This window comes from Cibotium barometz, chromosome 48 (genome assembly GCF_041138505.1).
Source record: "Cibotium barometz isolate CiBa-2024 chromosome 48, ASM4113850v1, whole genome shotgun sequence".
Classification (NCBI taxonomy): Eukaryota; Viridiplantae; Streptophyta; class Polypodiopsida; order Cyatheales; family Cibotiaceae; genus Cibotium; species Cibotium barometz.
This window is the reverse complement of record NC_141093.1, coordinates 37,566,387-37,578,628: the sequence shown is the minus strand read 5'-3', so window position 1 is coordinate 37,578,628 and position 12,242 is coordinate 37,566,387.

The window sequence follows — 12,242 nt, the reverse complement described above, 5'->3', positions numbered from 1 at the left end:
GATGAGATTTATAAAATTTAACCCCTTCAATGTTTTCAAATGGATCCGTTCCTTCAATTTGAGTGGTTGAATGGCTATATTCGGACACCAGATGTAAGAGTTATGGTGGCTACTTTGAAAAATTTACAAGCCTAGTTTCTCTAGCAAAACTATGTTTGAAGACTAGAAGTCATGAATTTTTACCTTGGTATTTTGACATACAAGAAAAAGATACCATGTATTTTATATAATGCAAATTACACACAAAGAGAAACATTTATAGTGGTTTTTTCTGAAGAACTTAACATAATACTTAACATTTTGTATTATGCTTTCTTTTTTTAAATAAATAATATGCATATCTAAAGAAAACTTCTCCTACTTTTAATTATCTCATGCATATTTTTCTCACAATAAATAAGGTTTGAGAAGAGGTGGAGTGCCTCTCAAATTTTTTGGAGGGAAAGTGATAATTTTGGGATTGTTTATTGTTTTGTCACCAAAAAAGTTTTTGAAAAGAGTTAAAGAACTTATGTTTGTTCTCACCAAGTACAAAAGCACTTGATGGTCGACAAAACAAACAAACTTATTGGCGAGAAGGTAATGTATGGACTTCTTCATTTCTTACACCATGGCCAATCCTTCCATCTCTATGGTTGTGTAGTTTTTGGTGGTGTCATTGAGTTGTCTACTTACGTAGCACACAGGAAAATCCATGTTGTTTTCCCCTAGTTGTGTTAAGATACATCCAATGGTAAAAGCGGAGTCATAGTGTCAATGTGCACGTGAAAAACTACCTCCCATCATGGTGGTGGTCTGAGGAAGAGAGCCAAATACAATGCCTTTTTTAACTTCTAAAATGCCTCCTCGTATTCTTCAGTCCATTCAAAGACGCATAGAAATCTACATAGCAGTCATGCTAAGTCTGCATACATGAAAATAAATCCTTGGTAGTATCCACAATGTCCCATAAACCTTTGGAACACCCTTGAAATTAAGGGGTCATGAAAGTTCCATGATAACCTTGACCTTACTCTCGTCAATGGTGGATATACCATTTTTGAAAATGATGTGTCCAAGATCTACTCCATGGGGTACCATGAATTGGCACTTCTTTGGGTTCAGAGAGATGTCATACAACATGCATAGTTTAAATACTTTTCGTAGATAATCTAGGTGTACTTTCTGATAGGAATTCACACACACACCATCCATGAATACCTCTAAAAATTTTCTAAGGAGTAATCTAGGTGTACTTTCCGATAGGAATTCAAACACACATCATCCATGAATACCTCTAAAAATTTTCTAAGGAGTAATTTAAAGGCTATACTCATTAGTCTTTCAAATGTGGCTGATGAGAATGGGTAGGTAGTAGGTGGGCACCGACAGTTGTGGCATGGCCAAGGGGCGAGGGGAGGGAAGTGTAGGTCTACTGATTTTTGGGAAGTTTTGGATGTTTTCTCTTGACCAAATTGTCCAAAAGTGCAGGTCTACTGATTTTGGGGAAGTTTTGGATGTTTTCTCTTAACCAAATTGTCCAATATGGGCCTCCTAAGCATGAAGATCATGTCTATGTGTTCACTGGAGTCCAATCTACCCTCTAAACTCTAAATTTTTTAATGATTTTTGTCTCTTGACTTCACTAATAAAAAAACCACTGTATTATCTAAATGCTAGCATGCTAATGTGTAATTAAATACCATAAAAAACTTATATAAGATGCAAAAATTAAATCTAAGCTCTATGTTAACACATAAAAGAGAGCAAAAAAAAAAAATCACACCATTTCCACACAAATCTCCATCAAATCCCACTCTTGTTTGTCGCACTCCACTCTTCAAGAGTGTGAGCAATGGGTAAATCATAGATTACAGAAAAACAAATGATAACACCAAGGGATTGCTCCCCGGAGCAGCACCAAAAATGTTAAGGCTAAGAGATAGCAAAGAGGGAACCACTCACCTCTACTCACTTTGTTAACCCTTGCTAGAGACCTCTATGTGGTCGATGTTGGCCACCTTACCATCTTCAACAATTTTGGCCAAAGTCTAGAAATGCCAGATCATCTCATTGGAATTTACTTATAGTGTATTATTTGCGTATGTGATCACCACTAGTGTATGATTCCTCCCCAGCCTCTCAAGATGTCCAACATCTTCCCCTGTAATCAAATCCCTCTTCAAAAATATATAAGATCTTGTTGTTTCTACCAGTTTTGGCCTAGAGAGAGAAAATCTTCTAGATAGTGGTAATTCAATTTTTAAATATTTTTGGATAGAAAAATACCTCATCTTATTAAAAAAAGTTTCCCTAAAACAAAAGTTCAAAAAGATTTTTAGAAGGTGCATTAGAAATTAAGTATAATCTGTCTAAGAGGCATTATCTTCGGGGTGAAGATTTTTTTGAAATTTTAAATTAAGGTTCCTATGGACCAATAAGATTCATCCAAATATAGGGAGGAGATAAATAGAAGAATAAAAGAAAAATCTCCCAAAAATGAGTAAATACTCACATAAGATGAAGAGTTGACTAAGGACAAGGTTAATAGTTAAAAAAGAGAGATATTTAGGTGAAATGATGCATTTTTGACACCTCGGTATGGGGGAATTTCCCTCATGAAAGTGGTGCCTATTTCACATGCTTGAATGAGTTTCAAACTCCCAAATAATGAGATATTTTTATCTCTCCTCTCTCCTGTTTCAACTAGATCCAAAAAGTGAGCAAAATTGACCCAAAAAGGAAAATTCTAGAATCAGTTGGCTTGGTTAGAAGCTCACTTTTTCCTATAAATAGAAGCCTTCCCCTTTGTTGAAACTCAATAGTGTTTTGCACTGTTACCCTGCCTCTCCCAAGTGCCAAAAATAGTGAATTTTACTCATCATAATTCATTAGTTTTTGACCTTCCTTCTTCCAAAAGATTGGACCTCAAACCATCAAGCCAAAGGAAATCTCTCAAATTCATTAGTAAGTTGAAGATTCTTCTCTTTTCCATTCATTTTATGGTTTTTTATGATTTTTGTCTTCTCTAAATTACAAATGATGTTATGCCTCATTGGAAAAAGGCATTCCCCTCTCTTCTTTAGTAAATCCAATCATTCTTTATCCTAGATGTCTGATTATTAGATAAAATCAAGTTTTTTATAATGTTTCTCTTAAATAAGTAGAAAATGTTTACATTAGAATGAATTAAAAACTTTTGGTGAACTTCTAATTAATTTTAGTAAGTAAAAATTGAAAAATGGTCAACCATACAATGGAGGTTATGGTAAAATTTTTTTAAAAATTATGGAATAAATTTCATCTTTTATTAATCAAAAAGAGTAATCCCCATCGCTAGAGTATTCTAAAAGTGTCATTTTCATTCATACATAGAAAGATGCATATTGATTAATTTTTATAAATGAATGATTTTCATGAGAATTAAATTCTATGAAAGATACTTATTGATATTTTTTTTTAATTATAAAAGTGTTACTTTCTTCATTATGAATTTTTATGCATAAAATAATGCATAAAAGTATTTTTTTAATACAAAAGAGTTACTTTCATCATATTGATTTTTATGCATAAAAGAATAATTTTTATTATAAAAGTGTTACTTTTATCATTATTGATTTTTATGCATAAAAGTATGCATAAAAGAATAATTTTTATTATAAAAGTGTTACTTTTATCATTATTGATTTTTATGCATAAAAGTATGCATAAAAGAATATTTTTTATTATAAAAGTGTTACTTTTATAATTATTGATTTTATGCATAAAAGAATTTTTTTTAATTATAAAAGTGTTACTTCTATCATTATTGATTTCTATGCATAAAAGAAAAAAAAAATTATAAAAGTGTTACTTCTATCATTATTGATTTCTATGCATAAAAGTATGCATAAAAGAATTTTTTTTAATAAAAGTGTTACTTTTATCATTATTGCTATGCATAAATGTATGCATAAAAGAATATATATATTTTTTATTATAAAAGTGTTACTTTTATCATAAATAATTTTTATGCATAAATGGGTGCATAAAAGATATTTTTTTATATTAAAAGTGTGATTTTCATCATAAATGATTTTTATGCATAAACATATGTATAAAAGATATTTTTATTTATATTAAAAGTGTGATTTTCATCATAAATGATTTTTATGCATAAATGATTTTTATGCATAAATGGATGCATAAAAGAAATTCTTTTATATTAAAAGAGTGATTTTTATCATAAATGATTTTTATGCATAAACATATGCATAAAAGATTTTTTTTTATTAAAAGAGTGATTTTCATCATAAATGATTTTTATGATGATAAAAGTGTGACTTTCATCAGAATTAGATTTTATGCATAATTAGATGCATATAGAATCTTTATAATTAAATAAGGGTTCTCCTTAATCCTCTGTTTAATTTCCGTAAAAAATTAGAAAAATGAATAAGTAGATAATTTGTGAGAAGAAATGCTACCGTTTCATATTCTCTAAGATGGTAACGAGAAAATTCAATTAAATTATCGAAGTCGGAGATCAAGATAAATGATTATTTTATTCCTCAATAAGAAATTCATGTTTTAGAAATCTGTAAGCAAATATTCGTCGAAATAAATTTAGAAAAAGAGAAATTAAAATAGTACCTTTCAAGAAAGATAGATTAGGAAGAACCTTTCCAGACCCAAACTCTGATTCAGACTATTGACCAAGACCATCAATTTCTTGAAATCAATGACGATGTGCCGAGTTCAGGAAAAAGGTACTCAAATCCCCCACCGAATCTGAAACTAAGTTAAGACTTTTGATTTTAACCTGAGGATCAAGTTAACAGAGTTCGAGGAATTCTATTTGGAATTCAGACCTGGATCTAGAAGTATTGGGATATGGATTTAAGATTATTCATGGTATTCAAACAAAACCAAAACTGTAAACTTGCATAGAAACTCTGTTTTCTTAAAGGACTGTCTTACGCCAGAATGCTGGAGGGAGCATTTGGCATATATGTTTATCTAAGGGAAGTTCGGTTGCAACAGCTGGCGGGGAGTGTTCGAGGGACAGCTCACGCGGCAAAAACCTGCCCAGGTCTTGACCAGCCTGGGTATGGTGTAAAATGATGTGCTTCCAGTACGATGGGCGAGGGCTGTCGAAGCGGTCCCTGAGTGAAGTACCAGGACACCTAAGGAGGATCCTAAAGGATTCTGTCCAGGTGATGCAGGGGCTCGCCGTGCTTAGGACACCCATTCGTATGTCGAGGGAGATATATATGTATGTTGAGGAAGTGATTATTGCAATCTGTTATTACTGGATCTCGTTGCTGACCAGCTGGTCCCAACGGAGAGTCCAGAGTGGTACTCTTCTTGTGAACAAGGGATTGAATGGAAATTTTGAATTATGAAATCTGTGATCATATCTGTTTTGTCAATGGATTATTTTTATATTAAAGTTTTAAAGAGGAGTGTGTGCATATCCGTTTTCTAAAGCTAAAGTTAAGAAAGGCATTTCAATTATGGGTGGGTGAGTACTTATTTGGTTCCACCGATTCCAGTGGGCTAACCCACGGGCCGGATGGGGTTAGGCTGGAATCAGTGGAGTTTTAATAATCAAACTGAAAAATCTTAGGATTACGCTAGGATTCGAGTAGCTAGTCAATTCCGTGATAAATTTCTCAAATGAGTGGATCAACGGCTGTGCCTGACCTTGATTAGGAAAAAAGCATTGAATTTACTCAGATGATCAAATTATATTAGTGATAGTTTCCTTCTATCTGGTTTATTCAGGTGAAGGAAAGTTTAGAATTGATCTCGTTAGAAAAATTCGTTAAGAAAATTCAAAAAGGTGGAATCGCCCCCGCTTTTCGGGCATGGGAAATTTTCCCGGTTTCAGTTTTCAAAGTGACCACCAGCCTAGTCTCGTGCCCGGACATTCATGGGCAAGGCCCCGAGTGAGAAACCCTGCCCCGCGCATGAGGGGGCTACTTCCGTTGGGCTACTTCCGCTGTCAGCCCCTACCGGGAGTCCGGTGCGCGGAGGGGGCAGAGGGATCTCACAACAACTAGTCTATTAAAGGCGCATCATGAGATCCTAGGTTGAGAGTGCTAGCCTTAGAATAGGTGTTTACACTAGTTAGAGTGGCCAAATGAGCCAGAGGACCAGACTTTTAACTTTAGCCGCCCAAGAGTGTCAACCCTAGAGGTCACCTACAAAACCTAAAATGTAACTCTCACCACTCATTCTTTGATGTATAAGCTAACAGAGTGCTGCTCTTCTCTATTCTCCTATACTATTACTTGCTTGCCTTGTGCTTGTTTGAGTTCTTATGTGTGCTTGCTTGCATGTGTATGAGAGAGTGAGAGTGTAAAATTAAGTGGTGAGAAGGGTCAAGTTTCCATTAGAGTGCGGTGGTGGAGTGGAGCTTTCGATGTAGCTGCATGGCAACATCATCTCCTACGAGAATCCTAGAACCAACTTTTATGAAGTGAGTGACACACCCCGACTGTGCATTTGTGTGCTAGACCATGATAAACTAGTTTCTCGATTGAGTTATTTGTGCTCCCAAGTGTGGTTGGGCAAAGCCCCATGACATTGGGTTATTCCCTACATTCTTTCTATGGCATCAAGGCTTCCCATAAGTGGCGCCGGCTGTCGGGGAATAGCCCCATCGCATAGGAACAATGCATTTTGAGAGTTAGTGAATGGTAAAATTGATCAAATTTTTGGTTTTTGCAAGAAACGAGTAGATAGGAAATCTTAAAAGAACTTTGATTTTACTGTGTATTCTTGCTTTCATTGCACTATTTTGTTATCTTAGGATTTCTGTGTTCAATTTTTCATAATGCTCTAAAATTGTGTGTAATTTGATTGCTGCAATTCAAGTTTTTTCTTCAATTTTTGCATTTCCTATTTTCTGTTATTTTGTTAAAATGTCACATAGAAAATAGTAAATTGGGATTTAAACTCAATGAACTAGGTGAAATAGATCTTAAAATTGGTTTTGGGACATAGGGTTTACCCTAATTTGGACTCCTTACATAAAGCATTTGGGTTAGAAACAATGATTTGGGATAGGATTTGCAAACCGGATTAATTTCTGTGGTTGTAGGTTTCTTGCATTTTTGCATTAGGTCTAATTACACAAATTAATCTAGCATAATCCATCTATAATTTGGGCCATAAGTTGTAAATCTTTTGGCTGGCTGCCATTACTACGTGTAGGCTTTAGGCCCCAAGTCAAAAGAGAATCTTGGAATAGGCTAAAAACTGTGACCACTACTTTTCAGGTAGTTGTGGTGAAACCGAAAACCATAAACCACAAACCGAAAACCGTAAACCACAAATTGGATACTGTAAACCGTAAAAGTAAAGAGTAAAAAGTAAAAATCAAAAAGTGAAAAAAGGTTAAAAAGAAAAAAAAAGAAAAAAAAGAAAAAAAAAGGAAAAAAGTAAGGCCAACGGGAAAAAAAGGAGAATTTTTTGAAAAGTGCATGCACAAGTTTGCCTATTTATAGGTTTTAGGCCATTGTGGTCGTTTTGGCACACTTAATACAAGACCCAAAAAAAATAACAATTTCCCATAGTTAAGGTACCCACCTTAACTATAGGAAACCCTTTGGTCTACTCGAAAAACATGTATGCACAACCCTTCCTAAAGTGTTTAAAACTATCTAAAACCTAGAAAAATAAAAATAAAAGTAAAATTAAAAAAACCAAAACTATCTGAAAGATCTCTCTAGCCCTAAAAAAATATGCAATGATATTTGGGTGCGTTTTAGAGACGAATTCTAAGAAAACCGTGTCGACCCAAGTAGGCTCTTATCAACCCACCTTTGTCTTGACACTCTTCAAGAACAAGATTGATTGCGGTATAGGGCTTGAGACTCTTCAACAAGCAGTGAAACTTTCTCTCTCCGATTTGGAATCAGTAGAAGGGATTTCGGACCATGGGGGAGAAATCTCCACTCAAATATTAAACACTAGACTCACCACTATCTTAATAGGTCGCATGACTAATTACTTCAAGGGTTCTCCTGCGACCACAACCTCTGCACCTAACCAAGTGGCATATCAATTTGAGGATGAGGGAATGGAGGGTAGCTCCAAGGCCACACCACCTAGTGTCGCCTTACACACGAGCCCCATGCATGTGGAAATCCCTATCCACATGGGACCAATCTTGACCGACAACCCAAAGCCTACAGACAAAAACCTTGCCCAAACTCTGTTAGATAGCAGGATAGAGGCTGAGGTGCATGGGCTTCTTCTAGAATCTCGAAGTAATGATCTTCATGAATGCATAGCCGTAAAATGTCATCCTTACCTTGCCGATACATGTTGCCAACTATGGAGATGCCATGTTTTGGGGTGATTTCATCCCTCATTGGAAAACTAGTGGACAAGAAATGAGTTATTTCATGGCTCTAAGCTAGTACCATGTAGTGAAATAGGCATGCACCATGCAAATCATCTTTCACTCCTGTGGTGGGAAGTTCTCCATTTGGAAATTTGGATAAATGATTAGCTAAAACATGTTGAGAGCCTTTTCTAACTGTAACTATAAAATTGAATTCCATTAGGATTAACAAACGTAAGTGATCCTTCTAGTAGCATAAGGCTTGTTCTCACCAGGTAAAAAAGCACTTGATGGTGGTCAACAAAATACACAAACTTATTGGTGAGACTAAACTTCTTCACAGCTTATACTATCACCATTCCTTCCTTTCTATTATGTTATTTCTTAATTTTGTAAATAAAATAGCATGCATTAGAGAGAAGATAAGAGAGAGGTTCAGCAAGAGGGAAAGATCATTTACACAATGGAAGAGTTTCCTTGCATTATGAGAGAAATGACCTTTTATACATGGCCATAAGTGTTTACACACACTTAAACAATGGCCAGACAAGTGCCCAAAGCTTTTATTTGGCCTATTTCTTGTACATTGCTTCATCTCATAACACATTGATGCATTACAACACTAGGGTGAACATCTTAGCTCACTAGGTCACACACTCTTGGAGTGGGAAATACCATTAAATATCCGTTGGACCTTTGCTATGGGGTGCTCATCCAAGTTTGAGATTTGGACACCAATTCCTTCATGGCTTATTTGTACATGAGTTTGGTGTGTCCATCCTCAACATTTGATGTAGATTACTCATGATTTTGTATATAATTGGGTGTGGCAAGCCTTGTTAATCTTAAAATGGGTTAATCCTTAACAGGGGGTATGGAAGTGCAATTCTACCATTCACAATTTAAAATTTCCTCCCGAATTTTATTTTCTTGCCAAAATTTCTCCCATTTTAAATTTTAAAATTTTCACCAAAATTTTAAAATTTGAAACTCTCACCAAAAATTTAAAATTTAAAGTTCACCTCACAATTTTAAATTTCATTAATTTTTACTATTTTACTAATTCTACTCATTTTAATTTGTTTTATACTATTTTCTCTTAAAATTTACTAATTTTTAATTCTACTACTTGTATTATTTTATATAATTTTATATGTTTTTAATATTTTTTATTTTAATAATTTTAATTTAATTTTTCCTAAATCTAATTAAGAAATTTAATTTTGTTGTGAAAATTTACCAATATCAAAAAATTTCTATTGATTTTATTTTTAACACTATTTTTTATTCAATGTTTATGAATTTTTCCTAATTTTGAATCTTTTTACTATTTTATTTTTGCGACAATTTACTAATACCAAAAATTTCTATTGGTTTTACTACTTACACTATGTTTTATTTAGTGTTAATAAATTTTTTCTAATTTTACTATTTAAATTTTTTTTTACTATTTTATTTTAAAATTTACTATTTTTTAAAATTGCACTGATTTTTAATATTTTTATTTACTTCTAAAGTAAAATTTCACTAATTTTAAAAAGTTTCTTCAAATTTTTACTACTTATACTATTTTTATTTAATTTTAGTAATATTTATTTGATTAATTTTTATTTTAATTATTACTAATTATTCTATAATTTAATTTATTTTTACTATTTTTATAAATTTAATTTATTTTTACTATTTTAAGAAATTTAATTTATATTTTTTAAAAGTTATTTATTTTTTACTTTATTTCAATTTGTATTTTGTAAATTTTCAAAAAATCTAAACTATCCCTAAACACCTTTCCTCTCTCTCTCTCTCTCTCTCTCTCTCTCTCTCTCTCTCTCTCTCTCTCTCTCTCTCTCTCTCTCTCTCTCTTGCCCTCACCTTGTCTCCCTTCTCTCCCTCGCCCTCTCTCTCGCCCTCGTCCTCTCCCTCTCTATCCGCCCTCTCTCTCTCTATCCGTCGCCCACCCTCTCTCTTTCTCTATCCATCGCTCGCTCTCTCTCCCCCTCTCTCTTGCTCCTCGGCCCTCTCTCTGTCTCTCTCTATCCGTCACTCTCTCTCCCCGTCTCTCTCTTGCTCCTTGGTCCTCTCTCTCTCCTCTCTCCCCCTCTCTCTATCTAGCCGCCCTCTCTCTCTCTCTCTACCCATCTCCTCTCTCTCTCTCTCTCTCTCTCTCTCTCTCTCTCTCTCTCTCTCTCTCTCTCTCTCTACCCGCACATGCATAACGTCAGATAGAAGGGGAAACCACTAGAGACTACATTAGATATCTCCACTCACGCTACCGTGCTAGAGACAAGTTCTCTGATGAAAGATTAATAGGGAGATTTCTAGAGGGTCTTGATGACATGCCCTTACACAACTCATTGTATGCCTTGGGCCATACCTCCTTTAAGCAATGTTGTAGGAGTGGTATGGATTTTGAGACAACTTCAAGGGAACTCGTTCTCCCAAGAACTTCATAAGGGCACATCAGAAGCTTCTTTTAAGACCACCATCTCAAAGCCTGGAAAAGGCAAGGAGTCCACGTCTAGACAACATGTAGAGTAGTTGGCCGCTGCATTGATGCAACAAATGACCCAACAATGGAGAACTAGCCAAGGTCAGGATCAGGGAGGTCAACCTTATCTCTATCCAAAGAGGGATCTTGTATGGTGCCTAGTCTGTCGAGCTAGCCATACCGGTATGGAGTGTCCACATCTGAGACCCCGTCCTAGCCTCTATTGTACATATTGCGTATGATGGGGCAATCATGAAGTTTCCAACTGCTATCATCAAAAGGATGCTTTAGCTCAAGCTCTACCTCAGGCCTTGCCAGCCAACCCCAGGCAACCACTGGCTTTGCATGCACCAGTGCTCCATAACACACCTCAACTAGGCTAGGAAGTGGCCTAGAGAGGAATCCTCAACGTGTCCGAAATGCCCTTACCACCCCTGGTTCTTTCACCTCAACCCCCACTGCCAAGAGTTGCACTAGTTCGTCAGCTAACTCTAACTGAAATCTTCGAAGATGGGAACGAGGGGGATATTCCAGAAGTTTCCACTTATGAAACCCTAGAGCCAACAAGCCCACCCTCTCAAATCTTAAGTCATTATGTTATGGAGGGAGATCAAATGTACCCAGTGTACTTAGCATCCCCAAAGAATGAAAGCCGCCAGAGACATGAATAGGATGGTTAAACGACACCTATATAGTGCTATGATTACGTGGGACCTCACCGAGTGACTGAGTGTCCTAACAGGAAAGGGATGGCGACGAAAACCTCTACAAGTGCTCCCACCACCCTGACTCCATTATGTCTAGTGTGTGGTATTGATCACATGTAAAAGGATTGTCCACTAAGACTTGGAACAATAGAAAGGGCTCACGAAGCCAATCCAAGCACCAGCCTTAACTTGTTGAGTGTTAAGAGACGTGTTAAAACCCTAAGATCTCTCTAGATAATTGTTATGCATAAACATGCATAAATCAGGCATAAACTCAACCACCCACCAACCACCCCTGAGCCCAAGGGATGCACACATGAATTATAAATGAAATACATCATACCTCTACCTTGATGTCCCATACCATCAAGAGGTATAACTCCAATCCAATAGCATGTAGCTATAGCTATAGCATGTAGCTATAGTGTGAAATGGTAGATGAGTAGATATGGACCTCTACACAAGAGACCATAGCATAAGCCTCCAAGCCCCCAAGCCCCCTTGAGTGTGCCCCATGCCCCTATTATATAGGAGGGCCCTCAAGTGACTCTTGACTTTCCATTCCCCATGTGTGACCCCCCTTGAATGCCTGACCCTAACCTCAACCCTTAAGGTTAGTCCTAACCCATGCTCCACTAGAGCTTGTTCCCATGCTCCCATGCTCACAAGCCTAATGTGGGTTAGCCTCCTAGTATATGCACACATAATGTGTATATAACATAGCACACATAAT